This window comes from Pleurodeles waltl, chromosome 6, assembly GCF_031143425.1.
Source record: "Pleurodeles waltl isolate 20211129_DDA chromosome 6, aPleWal1.hap1.20221129, whole genome shotgun sequence".
NCBI lineage: Eukaryota > Metazoa > Chordata > Amphibia > Caudata > Salamandridae > Pleurodeles > Pleurodeles waltl.
This window is the reverse complement of record NC_090445.1, coordinates 1,151,595,805-1,151,620,766: the sequence shown is the minus strand read 5'-3', so window position 1 is coordinate 1,151,620,766 and position 24,962 is coordinate 1,151,595,805.

The window sequence follows — 24,962 nt, the reverse complement described above, 5'->3', positions numbered from 1 at the left end:
CATTGTCTTCCGCCTGTCTGTTGGCGGTGACCGCCGCGCTGCTTGTCTGTACCGCCGTGGCAGACGGTGTGTTAAATTGGCTGTCTTTGTTGGCGGTTTCCGCCAGGGTCATGATTCCCTTTTTTTGTCCGCCGGCCTGTTTGCGGTATTACCGCAGCTTTAACACCGTCCGCCAGGGTTGTAATGACCCCCTATATGTTGCTAGTAAAACGTGTTCTGGAAAGAATTGTTAGAATAGGCTTTTAATGATTTTCAAAACATAAAAGTCTAAACAAAGCTAATACTAAATAAAAATAGTGTTCAATATCAATATTGCAGGTTGCTGGAAGGTCAAAGAACAGTTTTGTTTTTTTTGATGGATGAACAGAACTGCAGAGTCAGGTACTGATTATGGCTAGTGGGAGCACATTGTTTATCTGCATGTGACACTTGAAACCGAAATCCAAAAGGCCATGCTTAAATCCTGGCCAGGCATGTGTAGGATGGTAAGCCACAGTTTAGGGAAGAATGTGACAAAAATCTTTCTTCAAAACACTCTTCTGCGAGGTGAAACAGACACACAATTTATAGCCAAAAATCCCAGTGATTAGGGTTGTAGCTACTTCTATGCAGTGCTGGAATTGAAAACATTAACACTGGCAACAGAAAAATTGAGGATCAAGGTGTGGCAGAGGAAAGGGGTTGAAATCCCGAGACGAGGAGCTTCAAAAGTGGAATCTAACAGTCAATGTATACAATTCTTTTAAAAACAATCTGCTAAAGAAAATGTCAGTAAGGTCAAATGTGACAGCAAATCTGTTTTAATTCACTTAACTGATCACAAAGAGCCAGCTTTATAAATTTCTTGCCGGGTTAAGACCAGTCGTGGCTCACTGCGAGACGGCCGGTCAAACATACATGCGCACTGAAGGGGAGTGCTGTTCACTCGCCCTCAGTACTCGTCACAGCCTGTGGCCCCACCCCTTTTACCAAAAAATAATAATAAACAAAAAGGTTTGCAGCTGTTGTGGGGCTTACCGCTCCTCTGCCCTAATGGAGGAGCCGCCCCTGGTTAAGACACTTGCAGCCAGATCTTTCTGTCCCCAGCAATTTTGAGGGGATTATAATCTCTACAAGTACGGACAACATTCAATTACAACTACTAACACTCATCGTGTTATGTACATTTATTTTCACACTTGTACGTGTCATGTGTAATGTAAAGCACTCCGACACCCTACACTGGGATTGGTAGTGCTATAAAAGAATTTAATAAAAAACATTAGGTACCCTTTAAGTAATTATTTGTGTAAATACTCATACACACAATTATATCTTTCATTGTTACAGTTTATGGATATTTCTTACATGGGGCATTAAACTAAAAAAACTGCCTCAAAGTTACAGTCTCTATAAAGTACTTCTCAAGTGATAAACTGTGTACATATAGGGTGTCATTACGACCCTGGCGGCCGGCGGAACACTGGCGGTAACACCGCTAACAGGCTGGCGGTGTTCCGCAAGTGTATTATGACCGTGGCGCATTAGCCATGGCCATGCCGCCGGCCCCTCCACTATACCACCAGGCTTCCGTCAGGCGGTCATAATCCCCAGGGCAGCACTGCAAGCAGCGCTGCCCTGGGGATTATGAGTCCCCAACCGCCAGCCTATCCATGGCGGTAAACACTGACATGGAAAGGCTGGCGGTAAGGGGGACTCAGGGTGCCCCTGGAGGCCTCTGCACTGCCCATGCACTTGGCACAGGCAGAGCAGGGGCCCCCAGGCACATCCCCATCGTGCATTTGACTGCCCAAATTTCAGGCAGTGAAATGACCGACAGGTGCTGCTGCACCCGATGCACATCAACATTGCTGCCAACTGTATTATGAGGCGGCTTCAATGTTGATGTGTCTTTTCAGCTGGGCCAGTGGTCGGAAACGCATGTCACCATGGCGGTATTGTGGCACCCGCGGCTTCAGTGGTCTTTTTCCAAGACCTCCGAAGTCGTAATGGGGGCCTTATTTCCTTCCAATGCATTGGCATCTAGGCGTGAGGGTGGAGGTGGGACTCCAGCCTGCGATACTTGAACAAAAGAAAGGCGGATGACCATTAAATTTAGACTTTTGTTTTGGGCTCAGCTGTAAGGGGGAAAAAAAGAAAGGACACTTCCGCCAGTAGGTTGCTGCTTTGAAAAGACTGCAGACAACATGCATGGGCTTCTGAATTGTGTCCCGGGGTCGAAAAATACACCAGGACAAATCCAGCATATTTTTCTGGGCCCAGAAACAGCTGCCAGAACTAGGATCTGAAGGGATCCCCTTACTTTCCAGTATTGCCTCATGGTAGTGAAATTAAGGCACAGATAAATGTATTTGTGTCCTCCAGTTACATGTCAAAGACTGACATTACATTTTTTGGTGTGCATCCTAACTTTATGGGGTCGATTTCAAATAGCACTGTGCAGAAATTGTAACAGCCAGAATCACTGATTCCAGCTAGTAAATCCTACCTTACAACAAGGTTTTCTAAAAGCCTGGCCCCAGAATGGTGGTTAACATGTACAGACCAGACTCACTAGCCCAATATTCACATGAGGAGTCTCTTTTCTTCATTGGATTTCCTCCTGCATTGGGCAGAGGAATTTCTATGCAGAAGCAGACGCACCAGGTGTAGGCACTGCGGAAGTGTGCTGAGTCTGTATTCCATAGGTTGTGGTTCAAAACCATCCACTGCTAGCAGATTTGATGGAGTGTTTCTTTATGTTCTAATTTGAGGTCGACTAATCTTTTCACCTGAGTGAGTGTAAGGATCTAGTAATCTATCAGAAGAATCAACATTTGATTTACAGTATTACCAATTTAGCCACACAATGAAAACCCAATGCGGAAACAAAGTTAAATGATTTTGTTACAAATGAATACTCAGGTTAATGTAAACAAATATCAAAAACAAAATTTAAAGGTACAAGATCACCATAGGATTGCCAAAGTGTCTAAAGAAATTCGAGCAGCAATACAGAATAACAACAGCAAAATCTGGTGTCCAGAAATGAAATGCTGAACTAATCTCTTACATATTATTGCAACTCAATTACATCTAAATAAGCTAGCTGGTATAGTACTTACAGAGCCAGCTCCCTACACTCTGTGACAAAAGTTGTAATCCATTGTGCTATGCACATAAAATACTGCTCTTTGCATGATACACGTTCTTTGCAGCAGGCATATCAACCATCTGCTCTACCTTAGAGTCAAAACTGCCCCTAGACAAAACTCCCATCTCTCTCTAGCAGGTACTTTAATCACTAGAGTTATCTTGATACTTTTATATTTGCCCAAAAGCTTCTGGATGTAAAAGGAACTTGCATTGCTTTTAAAATTGATCCACAAAGATAGCAATAAATATAAAAACATGCACATGTTTGGCAGAGGACCTAGCTGGAGAAGCCAATAGGTCTTGCCTACATAAGAGCTATTGGCTTTGACAATATGTTTTGCCATGTTGTTCACCAGTGTGGCTGCTATTCAGCATGGCTAAAAGTTAGTGGTGTGAAGTGTCATAGCGGAGTGAGGGATCAGAGTGTTATAGAGTGGATTTGTTGGAATGTCGTAGAGTGGATTAGGAGGAGTGGAGTGTTGTAGAGTTGAGTAGTGAGGAGTAGAGTTCAGTGGTTCAATGGCAGAGGGTGCCATAGAAGAAAGTAGTGTGTGGAATAGGGTTGGGTGGGTTGGAGTGACATGGAATGAGGTAGTGGGGTGGACTGGATTGGAGTAGAGTGGGGTGGATTGGACTGGTGTAGGGTGGGGTGAATTGCATGAAGTAGGAGGGATTGGTGTGAGAAAGATTGGATTGGAGTGGGGTGGACTGAAATGGGTTGAGATGGATGGTATTGTGGTGGATTTGAGTGGGTGGTTTAGTGTGTATTGTGGTGTGCGATTTGGATTGGGTTGGGGTGGGGTGGGGTGGATAGGATTGGAGTGGAGTGGGGTGGAGTGGACTGAAGTGTGGTGGGCTGCTGTGGGATGGTTTGGAGTGGGGTGGATCAGAGTGATGTGCAATGGCATTGATTGTGTGGGGTGGACTGATTGGAGAGGGATGTACTGGATTGATGTGGGATAGATTAAGGTAGTTTGGAGTGGGGTGGATTGGACTGGAGTAGGGTGAATTAATGTGGACTGAACTGGACTGGATTAAACTGGATTGTATTGGAGTAGGGTGGATTGTATTGGAGTGAGGTGGATTGGATAATGGTGGACTTGATTGGAGTTGGGGGGTGGGTTGAATTGGAGCCGTGCTTAATTTGTGCTGGTGGTTTCCGTTGCAACACACCAGCACTTATTTTTGAGGGCCGGCACTTATTTTTCTGCCTCAAGCATTTTCTGCGAGCAAAAGACACATATGGGAAAGATGGAGGAGGAGAAAAACAAAAAAGTGCTACAAAGGGAGAAATCAGAACGCTGCAGGAGTGAGCTGAAGGGGCAGGGAGTGGCCGTAAATGGACCGAAGAGGCCCGAGATAGCTTCAGGATTACGCTGCCTCAGTATTTCATGGTCACACGTTTAATTGCAGCAGCCGCCTGTTTTAGAGGAGAGCTTTGGGCACTGGCACGTTTTTATTTACAAATTAAGCACTGGATTGGAGAAGGGTGAGTTGGTTTGGAGTGGGGTGGATTGGACTGGAGTGGGGAGGATTAGATTGGAGTGGGGTGGATTGGACTAGAGTGCAGTGAGATGGAGGGACTGGAGTGGGATGGATTGCACTTGAGTGGGGTGGATTGGACTTGAGTGGGTGGATTCGACTGGAGCATATTGGAGTGGGGTATATTGGATTGCTGCAAGGTGAATAGAATTTGAGTGGGATAGATGGAACTGGGATGGATTAGGAAGTATTTGATTGGTGTAGGGTGGAATTGATTGTAGTGGGGTGGATTGTGGTGAATTGGAGTGGGATGAATTGGGGTGCTGTGGGGTGGGTTGGGTTGCGTTGGAGTGAGGTGGATTGCATTGGAGTGGGGCAGATTGTTTTGGATTAGAGTGGGCAGGTTGTTTTGGATTAAAGTGGGGCAGATTGAAATGGATCGGCATGGGGCAGGTTGCTTTGGATTGAAGTAAGGTAGATTGGAGTAGAGATGATTTTTCAGATTGGAGTGGGGCTGATTATTTTGGACTGGAGTGGGCCAGATTGGAATGGGCAGATTGTTTTGGATTGGAGTAGGGCAGATTGGAGTGGGGTCGACTGGAGTGGGACCGATTGTTTTGGATTTGAGTGGGGCAGAGTGTATTAGGTTGGATTGGAGTGGGGTGGATTGGATTGGTGTGGTGTGAGGTGAGGTGGATTGGATGGGAGTGGAGTGGAGTCGATTGGAATGGGGTGGGGTGGGGTGGATTGGATTAGGGTGAGGTGGATTGCACTGTGGTGAGGTGGACTGGATTGCAGTGGTGTGTATTCTGGATTGGAGTGGGTCAGACTGGAGTGGGGCAGATTGGAGTAGGGCAGATTCTTTTGGAATGGAGTGGGGCAGATTGAGGTGGGGCGGATTTGAGTGGAACAGATTGTTTTGGATTGAAGTGGGGCAGATGGGAGTGGGGCGGATTGGAATGGGGCAGATTGTTTTGGATTAAAGTGGAGTAGACTGAAGTGAGGAGGAATGGAGTGTTGTAAATTGTTTTGGATTGGCATGGGGCAGATTTTTTTGGAATGCAGTGGGGCAGATTCGAGTGAGCAGATTGTTTTGGCTCGGAGTGCAGTAGCTTGCACTGGGGCAGGGGTTTTTGGATTGGGGCAGATTGGAGTAAGGCAGATTGTTTTGGATTGGAGTGGGGCAGATTGGAGTGGGGTAGATGGGAGTGGGGCATATCATTTTGGATTGGAATAGGGCATATTGTTTTGGATTAGAGTGGGGCAGATTGGAGTGGAGTGATGCAGGTTGTTTTTGATTAGAGTGGGGCAAACTGGAGTGGGGCATATCAGATTGGGGTGGCTTGGGAGGGTTGAAGTAGGGTGGGTTAGAGTGAATTGGATTGAGGTGAATGGTTTGGATTGGAGTGGGGTGGATTGTTGTGGGGTAAAGTGAGGTGGATTGGTATGGATTGTAGTGGGGTGGATTGTAGTGCGTAAAATTGGTTGTACTGAATGATTAGGTTTTAAAGCATAATTTCCAAAATTACACACAATCAAGAAACAATGTTTCTTTGCAATATTTTGAACAAGTTAATCGTCTTCTTTTCAGAAGAGCTCCCGCGCGCAAAAACAAAAGAAAACATGAGTGGAAAGTGAGAAAAGACGACTTGGCAAAAAAAAGTTACCTATAAAAACAAAATATTGCAATTTTGTTTGTCCTGCTGGGTAAGTTTTTGCCAGTCACAAGTCTTCTGTTTGCAAGGCACTAGAAGTTAAAAAGAGCAAAATAGTACCCCAATCACATCGGGAGCAGAAGACGGGCACTAATTAAGTTGAATCAATCAGTGCTTGATCCCTCCTCCACACGGAGGAGCGGAAATGATGCCAGGTTTGCCTTGACAAATTACGAGGCTGTAAAGCTGAGTGCTACTAAACCAAGAAATGGTGAGAAGCAGGCAGGCTCCAAGCCCTTTACTGTACACAACAGAGTCTTGCAAGCGAGTCATGAGCTAGCGCATGCACACGCAGGCTCGACCCTAATAAAGGACAAAAAGAACCTGTAAAGAGGATATCTAGGCCACAAGGAAGATAACTAAAGTAGGCAACAAATTGGTAAAAAGGGAAGGTGTCAGCATATCAGAAGCTCCAGCAAGAGTCTACTCATGGGACAAACAATATCTAAGTGCTCTCAGCAAGCATTGTTAAAATGTGGGACAAGGGAAAAGAGGTCTGTACCTCGCAAAGTTCAATGGAATCTCTCTGCAACTAACTGGAATTGATCAGTAAAAGACGTAGCTAAAATAATGATTAGTCCATTGGTAACCCCCAGGAATCCGAAGATCACATTGTCCAATCTCCTCACATTACATAACTGTCTTTTGCAACATGGATGGATGTTCCCAAGACCATCCTGCGAAGGTAGCTGTCCTCGGTCTCCTGTACATCTTTGCAACATTATGAATAGTACCAGTCTTTACGTTCTCGGTCTCTCCATGTACCTCTTCCCAAGGTTGCTTTTTCTGACTTTCTATGAGTAAAACAATAGCACATCTATTTCCAAACTAGCATTTCATGTGAATGCCACCTGAGCAGAAATGACACATTAGCAGAGATGAAAAACTGTTTCCCACATTATAAAGATTTAGGTCTAGCAGGCCTAACATGGCTAAGCTAATACAGAATTAGGAGTACACATTTTATTCATGTTAATCAGAAAATATTGACTTCTGCAATTATAAATGTCAGTTACATTCTCATTTAAACTTTTTGTTACAGCAGATGCAAAACAAATAAAATCACTATTGTTGTATAGGTAAACACTCCCTACTAATATGAGGATGGTTAAAAATTCATAATCAATGGTTACATCTGAGTTATTATGGTTATACCACACACATGTCTTTCTGACACTACAGTGAAAGCACTTAAATATGGACTTTAAGTGCATCACTTTACAATTATTTCATAATTAATTCACACAATATACTTTCAATATGGTCATGCATAGATCAACATTGTGAAGTCAAAGGTAGCAGCCATTTCTCTGCTGCACCAGTACTGTTAATGTGGCCGGACAGTATCCCACTAGTTTTAAAATTGTAAGTTTGAAAATGCCACTTTTAGAAAGTAGACATTTTCTTGCTTAACCATTCTGTTCTTCTGCCTGGCTGTGGAATACACGTCTGGGTCAGGGTGACAGTTAGACTGTTTGTGAATTTACTCTAAACAGCCACACAAAGGAAACTGAGGTGTGCCCCGCATATCCTGATGGGTCTTCCTGGGCTAAACTGGTAGGATGGTCTGACATTTGCACCTGAATAGGGCTGTGCCTGTCCTTGCACAAAGCAGCCTCCACCCCCTAGAATGTGTCTGGGGCCAGGGTAGGAATGCAGGTTCTTGTGCACTACAAAGACTTTCCTTTGAATTTTGCCTACTTTAAAGACACAAATGAGTATAAGTACATGACCTCTGAGACCACATTTTAGAACTCTTCTGGATAGGGGACATTCTGCCAAAAAGAAGAACTAGGTGATGTAGAAGGGACTGCCACCCTGCCTGTTGCTTTGCTGTGCTAGCCTGCTGAGTCCTGCTTCTGTTCTGGGAGTGAAAGAACCGGACTTTGCTTTGTACATCCTGCTTCGAAGGTTCTCCAATGACTTGGACTGAGCTTGCCTCCTTTTCGACGTAGCATGGACACCAAAGACTCACCAACTTGATCAAAATCCTGTTTCTGGGCCCTTGGGGTGTGTTCTTGTGTAACCCAGAAAAAAACAAGTACATCGACTCCATAGCAACTTCAGAACCGGCGCCACTTTCCAACTCTGTGCCGCTGCCTTCCCTTTGCCGTGGCCCCCACTGAGTGTGAAAAGACCGCAACCAACGCTGCTGGCCCCATGCTGCCGCAGTGCCTCTGAAGTCCTGCCACAGCGTGAGTCCTGTTTGCTGTGTCACGGACATCTGTGGCATCTTACTCCAACTCCAACACAGCCCCTGTGGCCCGGTAGTGTGATCATGACACCGCAAAGTCAACACATCACGTCTTGACCTGCTGGATTCATCAACCCCGCCGGATTGTAAGGAACCAACACCACGCCACCGGTGCTGCTTCAACTCCCCTGCAACTGTGAGGAACCAAGACTGACTGCACCTGCTAAGCTACCAAGGGGGTAAGCTGCGGTTATCTTAGCTGTGTGGCTTCCTTACCCTGACCAAAGTGAGGGTCCCTACTTAGATAGGGTGCAAACCACTGCCAACTAGAGACTCCATTTCTAACATTGGTGACAGCGGTGGGTTAGGACTTATATTTGTACTTGACATATAGTGATTGGTGTACACTACTTCCATATCTTAGACCATTACGCAACCACATACTGTTTTTTCTGTTTTTAGTCTTCTCTTCTTTTTGCATTCTTGAAACTTTGTAACTATTCAATTATCCACAATCATGTCAGTCTGGGAAATCATCAGCAGTTGTTGCAGAGTTGCTGTTTGAGCAGGAGAGGCTGGAGACTTACTTGGCCTCAGCTCAACAAGTTCTGCAAAGAACTCAAATATCCTATTAGAGGCCTCACCAGAAAGGAGGATATGCAAAAGGTGCTGAGGGCTTGGCTGGCAGCAAATGAGGCTGGTGAGCCCACAGAGGAGTAGAATGCTAGTTTGGATAGAGAGGAGCCGAGGATGCATGGTGGTTTTGTGGTTAACTAGGATCTGCCTGGGGGAAAGGTACCCTCTAGGGCAGGCAGCAGTGTTTCTTCAGAGGGTCTAACCCTAAAGGAGCTGGAGGACAGGCAGGAGGCTAGGAAACAAACTTTGGGGTTTGAAAGGCTCTGGCTGGAAATGGAGGCAAAGAAACTGGCCATAGAGGAAAAAAACTATCTTGGCTCATGAGCTGAGTTTAAAGGAGCTGAATTTGAAAGGCAAGGCCAATACAGAAGGTGGTAGTGTTTCATCAGTGCAGTCTTAGAGAAGGGTGCACCTTCCCAAGAATCTAGGGAAAGAATACACTAAGGAGGAGGACATACACACGTGGTTTCAGAGCTATGAGGCAGCTCTCCACATGCTCTCCACATGCGTGGGATCCCTAAGAAAGATTGGGGGTGGGCATGAGGAACTATTTCACAGTGGAAGTGAGGGACACCTTGTTTGTACTAGGGGCAGCTAGCTAGCTCACATACAGTACCATAAAGGGTGTCCTTATCACTAGGTATGATCTGACACCAGAGATATACAGAAGGAAGTTCAGGGAGAATAGGGAGCTTGATTCCCAGATCTGGTTTGAGTGTGTAGATTCCTTTTGCAGAGCACTGGATGGTTGGGTGAAGGGCAGTGAGGTAACAGATTATCGGGGCTGTACAATTTGTTTGTATGGGAGCACTTGTCTAGTCTGTGTTTTCCAGAGCTCTACCAGCACTTGATTGATAGCAGGCTCACTGACCACAGGAAGCTTCCTCAGGAGGTGGAAAGCTGGATGAGTAACATGGTCCACAATAAGCTGTATGTGGGAGACTCAGCCAAGGGTGGGCAGCGTCCCTAACAGAGGAAGGAGGGGAGATCACAGAAAGGTCACAAGATGGGGATAAGGTTCCCATGTCCCTTCTGACAGGAAGGCAGTATGTTCTGGTGGGTGGTGGCACAGGGCATCCCATTTTCACCCCGTTGCTTTGAGTGTTCCCAGCTAGGACACAAGAAAGGGGACTCTGTCCTAAGAAACCCCTCATTAGTGGCCCCTGTACAGGGGTGGCCAATGTGGCAAATGTGGCCTTAGGGGGAGATAATCCCCAGGGGCAGGCCATTGACCATACCATAATTTTCCTTACTTGGGAGGTGAACTCAGAGGGTGAGTTGATGATCCCAGAAGTCATCACTTCCCCCAGGTAAGAGTGGAGGGGGTCCCTTTCACTGCTCTGAGGGAAACCAGGGCTAGCTGGAACATGTATGTGGAAATGCTAGTTTCCCCAGAGTGGTACACCGGCCAGGTGCGTAGAGTGACTCCAGACCATGGGCAGGACTTTTTCCCCCCTATGGTTCTGATATCCCTAGAGTGGGATGGGGTGGTGACCCAGAGAAGGGTCATAATTAGTCCCTAGATGCCTGTAGACTGCATTCTGTGGAATGAGTTGCCCCCAGTGTCAGGGGAACTCGGAAGGATGGCTGCCAAACGCGCTCTAACAGTTCAGTTTTCTGGGGGTACCACACCAAAGACAGGATCCCAGCAAGAGAGACAGGAGGAGGGAGAACCCACCTGTGTCCTCTGCTTAGCCTGAGGATCTAGACCCTAAGTTGAGGGACCAGTCTCAGGATATCACCCCTGAAATGGTCAGAGGAGAAGTGGAAAAAGGGTGCAAGGCATTTGGGGCTACTGCCTACCACTTTTTCGAAACCACGGAGGATAGAGACTCTGGGATGGCCTAGGGTCTTGACACTGACAGCTGTCAGTGGCCTCTGTTGGTTGTTGTCCTTGTGGTCAGAGTTTTCCCTGGGTTGGGGACTGAAGTCACACCCAAGGTGTGGAATGGATCAGTTACTTGGTGCACCCATTCGAGCTACATTTTTCACGTTTGGGCGCGCAATTTGCATTCTCGCTTTGCAAATATTGCGCAAACTGCATCATGCACGCCCTCTTTGTTTTCTCAGTCTCTGTGTTAGGTGTGGGGCCTAACTTTTTATTACACTCTTAATCTTTACCATCCCATCCTTTTCTAAATTATCCACCTCTCATTATCCTTTATTTCATCAGTCTGTGTCTTTTTGTCTCTGTATTTTACATTTCTGTCATTTGTTGATGTGTTTTTGTGACTTTTGAATACCCTACAGTGTTTCTGCTTTTCCCTTTAACATTTTCCTTTTTTCTTTCTTCCTTCCTTCTATTTCTTCAACTTTCTTTTTTCTTCCCAGTGACATGTCAGAGGGCGGCAGAGGGAGTGGCGGTTCCGATGCTAGCGGCTTACCTTGTAGGCACTGGTGCCGCCAACAGGGGCAGCACCACCCCATTTTCACTGAGACGGAGGTGGCAGAACTAGTCTTTTTGTGCAGTTGCACCTCCCCTCCATGCTGGCAGGGGGAGCCAGTCCTGGGAGCGATCACACCCTTCAGGAGCGTTGACTGCTGTTGGGGAGGGTGCGCCGGTTGTTTTGTCGGCACATTGGGGTCCAGTGCACACAGCAGCAGTTGGCGCACCGCTGGGTGAACATTATCGACCAGGAACAGGACCTGCTCGACCTGCTGGGCATTAAGGTGTTGGGGCTTGGCGAGCAAAAGTTATTTATTTATTATCTGTGTTCCACAATTCAATTTTTTTTTCTAATAGCATTGCTAAATCTCCGAGGTAAGTTAAGGTTACGTTTATTTATTATGTGATCCAGTTTAGGCTAGCAAAGGGAGTCAGTGCTTCCTAGTGGTAATCATGGGTGCGCGTTTTGGCAATTATTTAAGAAGCCATGCAGACAGAGACTTCCCCTGTCACCAAGAATAAGATAGTAGTAGTTGTAGTACAATAGCATTTCCTTCTCTATGCCTTTCTTTAAGTAGCGAATACAGTCCCTCCCAATCACGATCTCCCGATAATGTGTATATCATCATAGTATTCATGTATCTTTGTACTGAAAAAAATAGAGGCTGTGACACCCCATCAAAGGGGGTTGAGAGAAGCAAAGATAATTCATGCAATATGAACGCATTATTAGTGGTATATAGCTGTAAATGTAGGGCCATATTTATTTACAAGGCCTTTTGCATCACCAGAAGTCATATTTAGTGACAGTCCAGTGGCGCACACTGCAAGGCCATATTTACAAGGTCACATAAAGCCACCCTGTGTGGCTCTTCATGGCCTTCTAAATGTGAACTGAATCAGAGTAGTGCAAGTCGTTGCGTTGACTCCCCTGTGACAGGAAGGCGTGCCGTGAGTGTTACCGTGGGTGTTCCCAAATAACACCCATGGCATTTGACACATTCCTAGATTTACAAGATTTTATAAAAATCTCAGATTGCATCAAAAGCCTACGCCTCCCAAGAGGAAGCGTAAGGGTGACGCGCAACAGGGATAAATACCTTTATTTCTCCTCCTTTTTTACTTTTCAATGTGTGCTGCAAACTGCTGCACACATAGGAAAAGGAAAAGTCATCATGTGATTATTGTTTTGCCGGACGGTGTCCTTCCTGCACAAAAACAATCATCCCCTTAAAGCAAGCACCCTTGCAGCATAGTGCAGGGGTGCTTGCTGTGGCTCATGGAAGCCCATTATGCGCCGCTGCCAACAAATAGGAAAAGGACCGGAGTGTGCCATATCTGCTGTAGATACAGCACATTCCTGCCCTTTTCTTTTGACCCAGGGCAGCACTGCAAGAAGGCTTGCGGCGCTGCCCTGCGCCAAAGGTTTGTAAATAATATGGCCCGTAGTTTAGGAAATTTGTATCAGGGCTTAGGTGTAGGAATTAGGAAAGTAAAAGTAATAGGTCAACTTGAGTTGAGTCCATCATAATAGGCAATCTGGTTTACAAAAGAACAACATTACTGTGTTTGCCTCTGCTTGTCACAATATTTTTTGGGAGATTGACTGTTCCACTAATCTTTTTTTTTTTCTTCCTTATTTCTTAATCTCAGCTTCCAAGAGGAAGAAGAGGGCGACATCAGTGGCAGGTCCAGAAGAAGACGAGGATGGCATTGCCACCACCAGAGCGGATGCTGGCAGATCTGCAGGCCCCAGTAAGACTTATTGTTATATTATTATTATTTCCTTAACCTTCACCTCTCCTCATTTCAAATAATTTTTCTCTTAATTCTACTGTGCCTGTCTACCTTTTATGCACTTATTTTCTTTCTATGTAAGCTTTGTTAAATACATTCGAGTTAGCCCTGCATTTATCTATTTTTCATGTTTCTGTACCTGACTTCCTCCTGTCTGTACCAGCTTTCTTATGCTTGGTTAATAAGCTTAGCTTTCCCTTCTCCCCTTATATATCTTGCAGACTGGTACTTAATACTAAGAACAGATTTTTAGGACAGCTACACTACTGACAAGAATGCATACCCAAATCAGCTTTTCTACGCATGTTTGTGAATGTTTTCTTTGCCTTGATCATGGCCATTTCATTTGCCAAACAAGACCTCACCATCGGTTCTCCTGGACTGACCAAAGTATTCCACTCCTTTATAGCGCTTTAGTGACTTACCTCTACCACTCCATTATGAAACGTTTGTGGTTGATTTGTCTACCTTGCTTTTCTAACAACCGACAAAATTCCTCAAGTGAATGATAGAAGAAGACAGAACTGTAATGATATATTGTGGTTCTATTTTGTTGGAACTAAAATATGTAAAGGTTTTTCCAGCTGCACCAACCACCAGTACAGGGGCCAGCGGCAGCACCAGTGCACCAGACGCGGAAGCAGTCAGAGTGGGAGAACCAGCGGCAGCCGGTATGGGGCCTGTAAGTCATATTGCTCATACTCAGTGCCAATTGCTAATATACTCCCTGTAAGGGCATTGCCTATGAAGCCTTTGGTTTAGCACTGCAGCTGCAGCGGGGGTTAAGTTCTTGATGGCCTCTTCTCTTTTCAAATCAGCAGACAAAAGCTCATAATGAACAGACGTTACAAAGGATGGCTTGATGGAAAAGTGAACGAAGAATGGACGGCTAAAAAATGAATGGGTGAAATGATATTTGAGTGAAAGGATGTGTGGGTGAAATGAGATGCATAGGTGAGTGATAGGAGATGCATGGGTGGGTGAAAGGATGGATGAAAGGGGTGAAAAGATGCCTCAGTGGGGGAAGGGTGGATAGGTAAAAGCTTATGCTCAGGTGAGGAATGGGTAAATGAATGGATAGGTGAAAGCAGGGTGTTTCAAAGAGTGGATACTGGATAGGGGAGTGGCATGTGTAGATGGACAGGTGGATAAATATGGATGGCTGGAGTGGAATAGTAAATGACCGGACGAGAGAGTGTAAATTTTAAATTGTGGGTATCAAAGGTGAATAGAATAGATGAATGAAAAGTTGAATGTATAATTGCTTGGCTCAAAAAATAAAGGAACTGTTGTGGAGAGGGACAGGTCTGCTGTTCATCTACTTCACTTGGTTTGCATGGTTATAAAAGCTTCAGAAGCTTTAAAAGCTTTAGATCAATATGTGGATATTTTACTTTTCTGTCTTCTCTCTTGTATCCTCCTACCCATCATCATACATCCCTCCCTCCCCATTACCTAGGGCTTCAAGGACCTCCACACTAGCATTGGTGGTCAGACTGCCACACTTCAGGCAGTCTGACTGTCCAGTTATAAACATAGTGGGAGGACCCCCCCCCCGGGGGCCACCATCCATGCTAAGAACATTGTTCCTAATAAGCTGACGGCAGTCTTGGTTGTAGTCAGCCAGGATGGTGCTGAACTCAGAGCTTCCTGACTGATTACAACCTTGTTCTCTGGCAACTGTTTCATGGTGGTTTCCCACCATGAAAAGGCTGGTGGAGAACAAGAGCAGGGGGCCACAGGGGGTGGCATGGGCAGTGCAGGGGCCACCTGACCAGCAACGTCAGAATGCTGGACGGCCCTCTCTGTGCTGCGATAAGGCAGGGAGCCGAGTGCTATATTGTAGCACGGTTCCCTCTGGTCTGACTGGGAGGAGAGTGAATTACAATGTTCCCGCCGGTCAACCCGGTGGGAACTTTGTAATACGTTTGGCGGTGGAATCCTCCCCGTTATTTTGACTGTCTTGTGGTGGGACCGCCAAACTTATAATGAGGAACTAAGGGTCTAGTTACGAGTGTGGCGGTGTTGGTCCTCGTCCGCCACACTCACGGTGGTTGTCAGATGGCCACGGTTATGGTGGTCCAATTGCCACATAACTACTGCAGTCTCTGCCAGTACTGGAGATCACGAAGGGATGATGGCGGTGCAGGTTGGGACCACCCACTACGATGCTGAAATCAGCACTCCCCTGCTGATTACAACCTGGTTGTCCACCAGCCTTTTCATGGCAGTTTCATGCCATGAAAAGGCTGGTGGAGAACAGGTGCAGAGGGCCACAGGGGGCCCTGCACTCCCCAAGCCAGTGGCATGAGCAGTGCCGGGGAACCCCTGCCCAGCACCCCTGTAATGCGCACTGTCTGTTGTGCAGACAGTGTGCATTACGAAAGTGTTGGGGCCCCCTGCGATAACGAGCCAGTGACAATGTTGCTGCCACTTTCCCGCTGGGCTGTTTCCGCCAGTTGCTCAGCGGGAAAGTCTTAATGGGGACAGCGGGGAGGTAGCCAGCATGGTGGGAACCACCCCATCACAGCCGGCAGCCAGCATCAGCCTGTTCCCGATCCGCCACTGCTGCCCCCGCCCTCGCGCCCGGACTTAATTTTCCAATGCTATATCCTCCAACACCTTACGCGCCTAGACTGCCGGATGGCACACAAGGAGGTAACCCTCGAAGATCTCCAGACCCGTCTCGATTGTGCTGTCTTTTGACTTTTTTTTAAAAAAAAAAATTGTATTGGTGGGAGAGACACTTGTTGTGAGTGGAGAAGGTGTGGAGGGAGTTGGGGAAAAGTATTTTCAAGAACAATAGTATTACTTATTTACTAGTGGACTTTTCATTGGATGTTTTGGGGGCGGGGCTATTTGCAAGGGGATAGGGATGGGTCTGTTGTGGGTGGAAAGGTGGGTTTTTGTATTTGTTTAAAATAAAGAGGATACATTATGTTACTCGATTTATACCTCAAATGTTTATTTTGGTGTTTTTACTTTGCAATGCTGTCGTTTAGTGTAGCCTGTGTTCAAATCTGCTAAAAAAAGTGCATCTCATTTACTTATACCCCTGCTCTATTGCCCTCTGCGACTATATTGACCACTAGGGGATGACTGCCATTGTCCATTTTGTCTACAAAAAACTAGATTCACATAGATGAGTAACACAACAGCTTCTTTAGTAGGAGCTAATTACTAACTAAACAAGTTAACTTCAATCCATAGTTCTTCTCTCACCTGAATAGATGAAGCAAGGGAATCTTTTTACCACAGGGTTTTCCCAAGATGGCATCTTAAGGGGGGTGGTAGGTACTAGTAGTAGCAGGCTGGCATGTTAACAGGGAAGACTGAGTTGCCACTTCCACCTAAGCGAACTCTGACTGCAAGATAAATGAAAGGGTTATCCATCACTGGCATCTAAATTGAAAGAAAACAGGGAGTTAGTAGGACATATTACTTCAATACCTTAAGGAAGACTGAGACCAGACTACCACAATGACAGTATTTAAAAACCACAAAGAAGACCTGATATGATAATTTAAAAAACTAGCAATATTAACTTCTGAGCAGTGGTGGGGAGCTAGTATTTAAAAACTAAAGTTAGGAAATGAAACCATGAGGTCAAGAGAAGTGGGCTCAGAGTCAAGAGTGGTTGGACAAGGTAAAGCATTTACACAACACACAACACAACAGACCTTAATGATGATGTGATGGGGCCGGTGCAGTGAGTTAGTGTCGCTTTCAACACATCCGCCCCAGCAAGTGTGTTTTCCGTTAACAGTGTAAATTTAAGCCATGCCTCAATCAATCACACAGCCCTAGGGAAGAGGGTTAGGGGTCTCAATTAATGCATGAGAAAGGGGATTTGGGGAATGGTGTGACAAAGACAAACACTATCCAAAAGAAACCATGATAATATTCATTGTTGTGCAGAGCAGCACACCATCATCAATCTATTGTGGAAGGAAACAATGAAGAGATAAGTATGACACAGTTCACTTAAATGCATTGCAAACAGTTCTTCTGCCCCCAGAAAGACCCAAGATAGTTTATTTTTAAATGTTATGTCTTCTAGGTTTGAAAAATACAAATTATGGGAGATTAAAATAAGTTAACCCACCCAGTTCTAAAAACATTATGATTATTAAAAAGGAAAATGATACTGTATTTCCAAATTGAGTGGTGCGTCTTTGAACGTTCGTCACTCTTAGGTAGCGTGCTGAACCTGTCTGGTAGGTAAGCTGGAGTCTTGAGTTTTCACCAGTTTTGGATTGCGGAAGACTAGGAAAAGGCCTGCGTATTGAAAAAAAAAACTGTATTATGGAGTAAGGACAAATGGATTGGAAACAAGATAAGCGTCAGGAATACAACAAGAAACCTCAGCAGCAGAACAAGAACATAAAGAGGATTTTCACGCTTCAGCCAGCAAAGCAGCGAACACACAATCAGCAGCATTTCCCAAATCAACGCACCTCTCTCCACTCCACAGAGCTGAGTGAGTACTAGGCCTCAGAGACTTCACCATCATAATGGCTTGTCTTTGAAGTCGATAACTTTCTCCTTCTACCTGTTGAGGTAGTCCCATCGTGAGTCCTTCCAACCTCCTCCTCCTGATTCTGAAGAACTCCGTCCCAGTCCCAAACAGAGCAAGGTAGATCTGCTGTTGCAGAACAAATAGAGAAACAAAACTGAAATAGTTTTGTGTAGATTTGTGATTGTTAACTAAAGTGACTGGTCTGGCCTGAGGAACTGGGAAAACGGAGTGGCTCTTGCAGTTAATTTCACTAAGCTTGAAAGACCAATCATTTTCAGGAACAAAATGATCACCCATAAACCACTAAACATCAGAAACAAGTTTACAAACTTGTTGAACTCCCTCCCTCACTGTCACACAGCCACCACATATATCATCAGCCATTACTCACAATCACTCAATATATCACTACTCATTGGTGCAATAATTAGTGGTTACCTCTTCAAGTTCAAGCACAGTGGTTTAACAAAATATCTCCTCTTTTATTGTCATCATCATAACATTGGAAATTGGCATTGGCCCTGGCAGTCATTTAATCAATGATCTTTTAGGGCAGCCCAACAAGTCATGTGAAAAAAATAATTGAATAGGCAATGGCATGTGACGGAGGCAGGCATTGTCTCAAATGTCCTGAGGGGTATGTGGGGACTTCTTCACTGCACAGGAGTCTAACTCCAATCTGGACTTATATGTGACTAGAAAACGGTGAGGCAGTATACCAACATAATGTTCCACTAGCTTTTTTTTGCAAAGAAAGAAAGAAAAAAAAAGTTAAACGAGAATTAAAAAGTTCTATGGTAGCACTGGTATATTCAGTCTGGGAAGTAGACTTCATCCTCAAACTCTGGTGGTCCACTCAGAAGTTGGTCAGCTAACACACTTGATTCTGACCAATCATCCTCTTTCTCCTCCTGTGGTGTTTTGGGAACGGTGTAAGCAGGTGGTGAAAAATGTTGGTTTATTTTGATCATGGTCAATCTCTCCATGTTTTGAGACGAGAGACTGGTCCTCCTCACTTTAACAACTGCACCAGCTGCACTGAGCACACGTTCAGCAGACACACAGGCTACAGGACAAGCCAGAAACTTTATTGCCAGCCTGCTGAACCCTGGCCATTAGCGCATCTTCCCATACCAATACACTAATGGGTTTTGATCAAGAAACATCTTTCCAGTCATCCAGATACTCCTGGAACATCCTCTGAATGGTCATTGGTACTGCCACTTGCTCAACCACTTTTGTCTTCACCACTGCACTGAACCTAAGACCTGCCACTTGAAAACAAGCCAATGCAGAGGTTGGGTCCAATTCTTCTGTTCCTGTTATTGCCGGTGTACTTGTTGCTGGCGTTGGCTGCTGTAAAACAAGCCTGTCCTCTCTGGAAGTTGAAGGTGGCACCCCAGAACTTTGGAGGGTGACTCTAATTTCCAACCATTCTTATTCTAGTTCTCCGGCTTGCTCAACAATCCACCTCTTGTATTGTGAAACATCCCCTTCAGAAAAAGGAATGAAGGTGGGAAGAATTTTTTTGTAGTGTGGCTCAATTAGGGTGGTACAGATATACTCTTTGGAGGAGATAGTGTCATTTTGTAGCCTTGCATTCCAAGTCAAGCAATAGCTTAGGCTCTCAACTAAGGCATGCGCTTTTGGGTTTTCATTCTCACCCCCAAATGCGCACCTTTCAGACACCTTCTTCAGCTGCTCCTGTAGCAGATGCAGTAACGGGATAGCTTGGCCCATTGTACTGTCCTTCTAGCTAACTTCCTGCATGAGAACATCAAAAGGGAGCAGCATCTGTGTGAGGCATTTCACTAAGCTCCATTTGTCCGCATCCATGACCATAGCTTTCCCAGTAGCATCAGCTCCTCTTTCAATGACATAGTCATTGATCTGTTTGTGCCGCTCAAACAGATGTTGCAACATATAATAGGCTGAGTTCCAACATGTTGGCACTTCCTGTATCAAGGCTTTCTCCAGTACTCTGTTACCAAGCTGAATAATCCGCAACTGTTTTCGGGCTTTAAAAGAACAGATGAAATGAGTAAAGATGCGTCTGCAGTGGTCAGTATGTTGTTGACTATGTCTTCTTTTTTAAGAAAGTTGTGCACACCCAGGTTGATGCAGTGTGCCAAACATAGGACCCTGAAATAGCCACTTTCTGGCATGGTCTTGATTATGTTGCTGCCATTGTGAATGGCAACAAATTCAATCTGAAGACCTCTGGGTCGCAGTCATTCAGACACCTTGGTATTAAATTTCTTCAAGATGTTTGCAACTGAGTGTGTTTTCTCCATGATAAACATGGCTACTGTTGCATGCTGCTGAACGCTCTTAAAATGTTCTTCAGGGCCAAGACCTGTAGATAGCTTTGGCTTGATCCCTACACAAGAGATCCTGTGTGCAGTGATGCACATGTAATCTGTTGCCTGACACCTGGTCCACATGTCTGCCGTCAGGTGGATAGTGTGGACAACACTTTGCTGCAAAGTTTGTCCAACCAATTGCATCACATCATGATGCAGCACTAGAACGTCAACTCTAGGAAAATAGGTCCGACTTGAAACCTTCCATTCCACAGACTCTAAGAATCCCACTCATTCCACAAAAGAAAAAAGGAGGAGGTCCAGTGATAACATTTATGTCAAATTCGGCTTGTACAAACATGCCTTTGGGTGGTTGAGGTCATAGGACCCTCCTGCCTAATTATGCCTATACTGTAGCCTGGATTTTCTTCTTTTCTGGAGCCATTGACACAAATGACTTTTGAGAAGTACTAGGTGATGGCAGACTTAATGTGCATCATGGGGCAGTTACTTTATGCCATGGTGTCGCCATCTGACTCTGTCTTCTTATGCCATTGTGAGGTCACTGAGGTGGGTGATTCTGGCACACTGTTGGGGACATGGCTGCTTTCCATGAGGATTATGTCACCCTGTTCTTGTTCACCTTTCACCCTGATTTGACCAGTTGCAGCTGATGTTTTCCGACGTTCCTCACTTTCACCACTGGGACTGTGTTCAGCCTTTTCTAAGGTACTCCTCCCTTGCGGGATATTTTTTTGTATGGGTAGTCTGGCCTCCAGTGCCATAATGTGAAACAGGCTTACCTTGACAAACACTCACATGGCAAATGGAGTATATGTAATGTTCTCCTCCTTTTAGCTAATCGTAAAGAAATTGCAAACTGGGGAGGAGTACTTTCTTATTGGGCCATTGCCAATGCCTGATAAAGATCTGGAGGTAGGTCGTTGTGTCGAGTGACTCTCTGCAGTGCATACTTCGACTTAGTTATGGGTTGGTGCAGGTCTCTGATAAGACCTTACAAATATGGGAGCTGGTGGTGCTGCCTGTGCCACATCCCTCGGAGCAGGTTGGACAGTAATGTCAGACTCCTCTGTGCTAGCTTCCACAATGATTAGCTCATCGTCATCATCCCCTTCCATTTCTGGAACTTTTCGTTTCATTTGCTTCTCCTGGCATCCAAGCAAGAAAAAAATGGAGTTAGTGAAACGTGGCATTGTTGCAGGTGGAAATAATACAGACAAATGCAATCTCAATGCGGTTGGTTACTTATCTAATAAATAAAATACCAATTTAATCAAACATTGTTTAGTCAACCCACCCCACCACACCAACAACATGCAGATCTAGATCTTTGCTCTAGCTCTCCATCTATTTTAAAGGAGACACCTGGGGTAGTCAGAGAGAGGTACATGGGTAATTGGAATAATCCTTTAAAAAACCTATTGCAGCAAGGTAGTCCAGGGGAAATGGAAAAATCATTAACAAAATGATTTATGCTATTGATTTGTCAGCAGTGCTCCATAGCCAGGGTGTCTTGGAGGAAATAGAATTACACTTAAAGAAACCGAATGCTGTAGTGTGGCTTTGGTGAATGGATGGATTGACGGATGGATGGAGGAATGGATGGAGGTGTACGGATTAATAAAAGCAAAATGCAGACTTGAAAATGTAAATAAAAAGAAAAAATTATAAAACATTTAAAAAACTAAAATATATAAATTAAAACAAAGACATTAAAAAAAATAAAAAAATAAAAAATACAATTTTAAAATTAAAATTAAAATAAAACATTACAAATTAAAGATTTAAAAAGCTAAAATCTAAAAATTAAATAAAAAATGTAAACAATGAAAACTATAAACATGAAATATAAAAAATGGAGAAAAAATAAAAATTGAGAGTTAAAATTAAAAAGTAAAAATTTAAAATTTAAATATAAAAAAATAAAAAATAAAAATAGTAACTTAAAAAACAAATGATCAATAATTAACAATGTTTATGTGTAAGCATATGACAGAGACACACTGGATGCATGCACAGTATGGCCACCAGCCAGCCACATGGTCAAACAACAACAACAAGGAGGAAGGAGGCATGGCAAACAAAGAACACATGCAAGCCCTATAGTGAAGGGATGCTGACTGGATCGACAAAATGATCGCCAGCCTCATGGTCAAACAACAAGGAGGCATGGAGAAGAAAGGACACATGCAAGAATATCGAAAACACACTGGCTGCATGCACAAAATGGCTGTCAGCCAGCCACATGGTCAAACAACAACAACAAGGAGGCAGGAGGCATGGCAATCAAAGAACACATGCAGGCCTATGGTAAAGGGACACTGGCTGGATGGACAAAATGGTCGCCATCCACACGGTCAAACAAAAACAACAAGGAAGAAGACAGCATGGCAAACAAAGAACACATGCAAGTCTATGGTAAAGCGGCACTGGCTAGATGGACAAAATGGCCACCAGCCACATAGTCAAACAACAACAACAAGAAGAAAGGTGGTATGGCAAACAAAGGGCACATGCAAGCCTATTGAAAAGACACACTAGCTGCATGCACAAAATGGCTGCCAGCCACATGGTCAAACAACAACAACAATAAGGAAGAAGGAGACATGACAAATAACAACACATACAAGCCTATGATAAAGGGACACTGGTGGGATGGACAAAATGGCCACCAGCCACTTGGTCAAACAACACCAACAAGGAGTAAGGAGGCTTGGCAAACAAAGGACACATGCAAGCCACTTGCAAAGACACACTGGCTGCATGCACACAATGAATGCCAGCCAGCCACATGGTGAAACAACAACAACAAGGAGGAAGGAAGAATGGCAAACAAAGAACACATGCAAGCCTACGGTAAAGGGACACTGGATGAATGGGCACAATTACCACCAGCCACATGATCGAACAACAACAGCGAACAAGGATGAAAGGAGAACAAAGAACACATGCAAGCCTATGGACAAAAAATGGCCCCTGGCCACACTACATGGAGATCAAAGAGAAATGGTTGGCGATGACAAACACACACACATACTAAGCTATAAAAAGTTCACAACAACATACATCCTCCTATACCATCAAATATTACCCCAGAACATACACAGCTTCTAAAAAAAAACTTTAAATGCAAACAAATTTTTTAATTAATCCAATGCCATTCCTACCCTAAATAAAGTTCTGAAAAAATATATCACCGAAACATTTATTTCAAACACTGATAACTACTAGGACTGGCTCCTAATGGCTAGATGGCCCTTTGGAAATGTAGGCCACATACTAAAATAATATTGCAAATGTTACACACATGTAGAAAAGGTACTGAGCTGTGCAACAATTTTGCTTTACAAAAGTGAAAAATCAATGAAATGCAAAATAAATAAAGACTAGGGCTATACTAAAGCTCCAGGCCACCCACCACTATAAAATTAAAAAATCGAATTAAAGTACAAAGACATAATGGTGCTTGCCCAAGCAAACAAACAACTCCGTTATACAATTATTTTTGAACTTACTTGTTTGATTGAACAAAACAAAGTCCTCAAATCCAAAGGTATATCCAGGAGACAAAGAGAGTGATCCTTCCACCTTGGAATCCAAGTGAAAAGTGACCAGGACATGGACAAAGCACTAAGAGAAGCCTGCTAAACAGTAACAGAAAGTTGGAGTCTCTGACACACTTCCTTCCTGATGACAAAAAAAGGCATCTCAATCTGAAAAACAAATTGCAGAGCTCATTGGAGAAGAAACTCTAGTCAAAATGTCTGGATTAGGTGGCTCTGGAATAGAAAATCTACTCTAGAAAAGAGTTACCACCTGCAGGCAGCATTATTTTTGCAGCCGTCGTGGCCGGAAGCAGCACAAGTGAATGCGAAGTCTCACACGGGCTTCGCTAGCAGCCCAGAAGTATCATCACCCTTGTGAGAAGGCATAAAATCCCACTCTCGCGAACAAACTCTGTTCTGCACTGGAGTGCGGAATTCAGGAACTCTGTACTCCTCCGCATAGCGCAAAGTGCCCAAATTTTGCAAACTCTGCCAGCACAGCAGAGTTCTATTCCCAGACCTAGCATTGCCCAGGTTCCATCATCCTAAGCAGGAAAGTCCAGCAAGGTATTGATTGGTCTACCCTGGCTTTAGACTGGGAAGGTGAGGTGTTGGATATGGTCTTTTTTGTAAGGTTACCCCTGAACTTTTTGCCTCTAACCTTTTGTTTTTGATCCTGTGCTGACTTTCGCTTTTGCCTGTTTTAGGACTCTGGGCACTTTACCACTGCTGACCAGTGCTAAAGTGCAGGTGCTCTCTGTCTAAATGGTATTGATAATTGGATTATCCATGACTGGCATATTTTATTGACCAGTAAGTCCCTTGTATACTGCACCAGGTGTTCCCAAGGCCTGTAAATCAAATGCTATTGGTTGGTCTGCAGCACTAATTGTGCCACCCATATCAGTAGCGCCATAAACATGTCTAAGACCTGCCACTGCAGTGTCTGTGTGTACAGTTTTGAACTGCCAGTTCGACCGGGCCAAACTTTCCCTTTTACTACATGTAAGTAACCCCTAAGGTAGGCTCAAAGCAGCCCCATGGGCAGGTTGCAGTGTATTTAAAAGGTAGGACATGTAATGTGTGCATTACATGTCCTGATAGTGAAATAGTGCTTAATTCGGTTTTCACTATTGCAAGGCCTATCTCTGCCATAGGGTAACATGGGGATTGCCTTGAAATATCTTTTAAGTTTAATTTCCCATTGGGAACAGACAGAGATGTAGAGT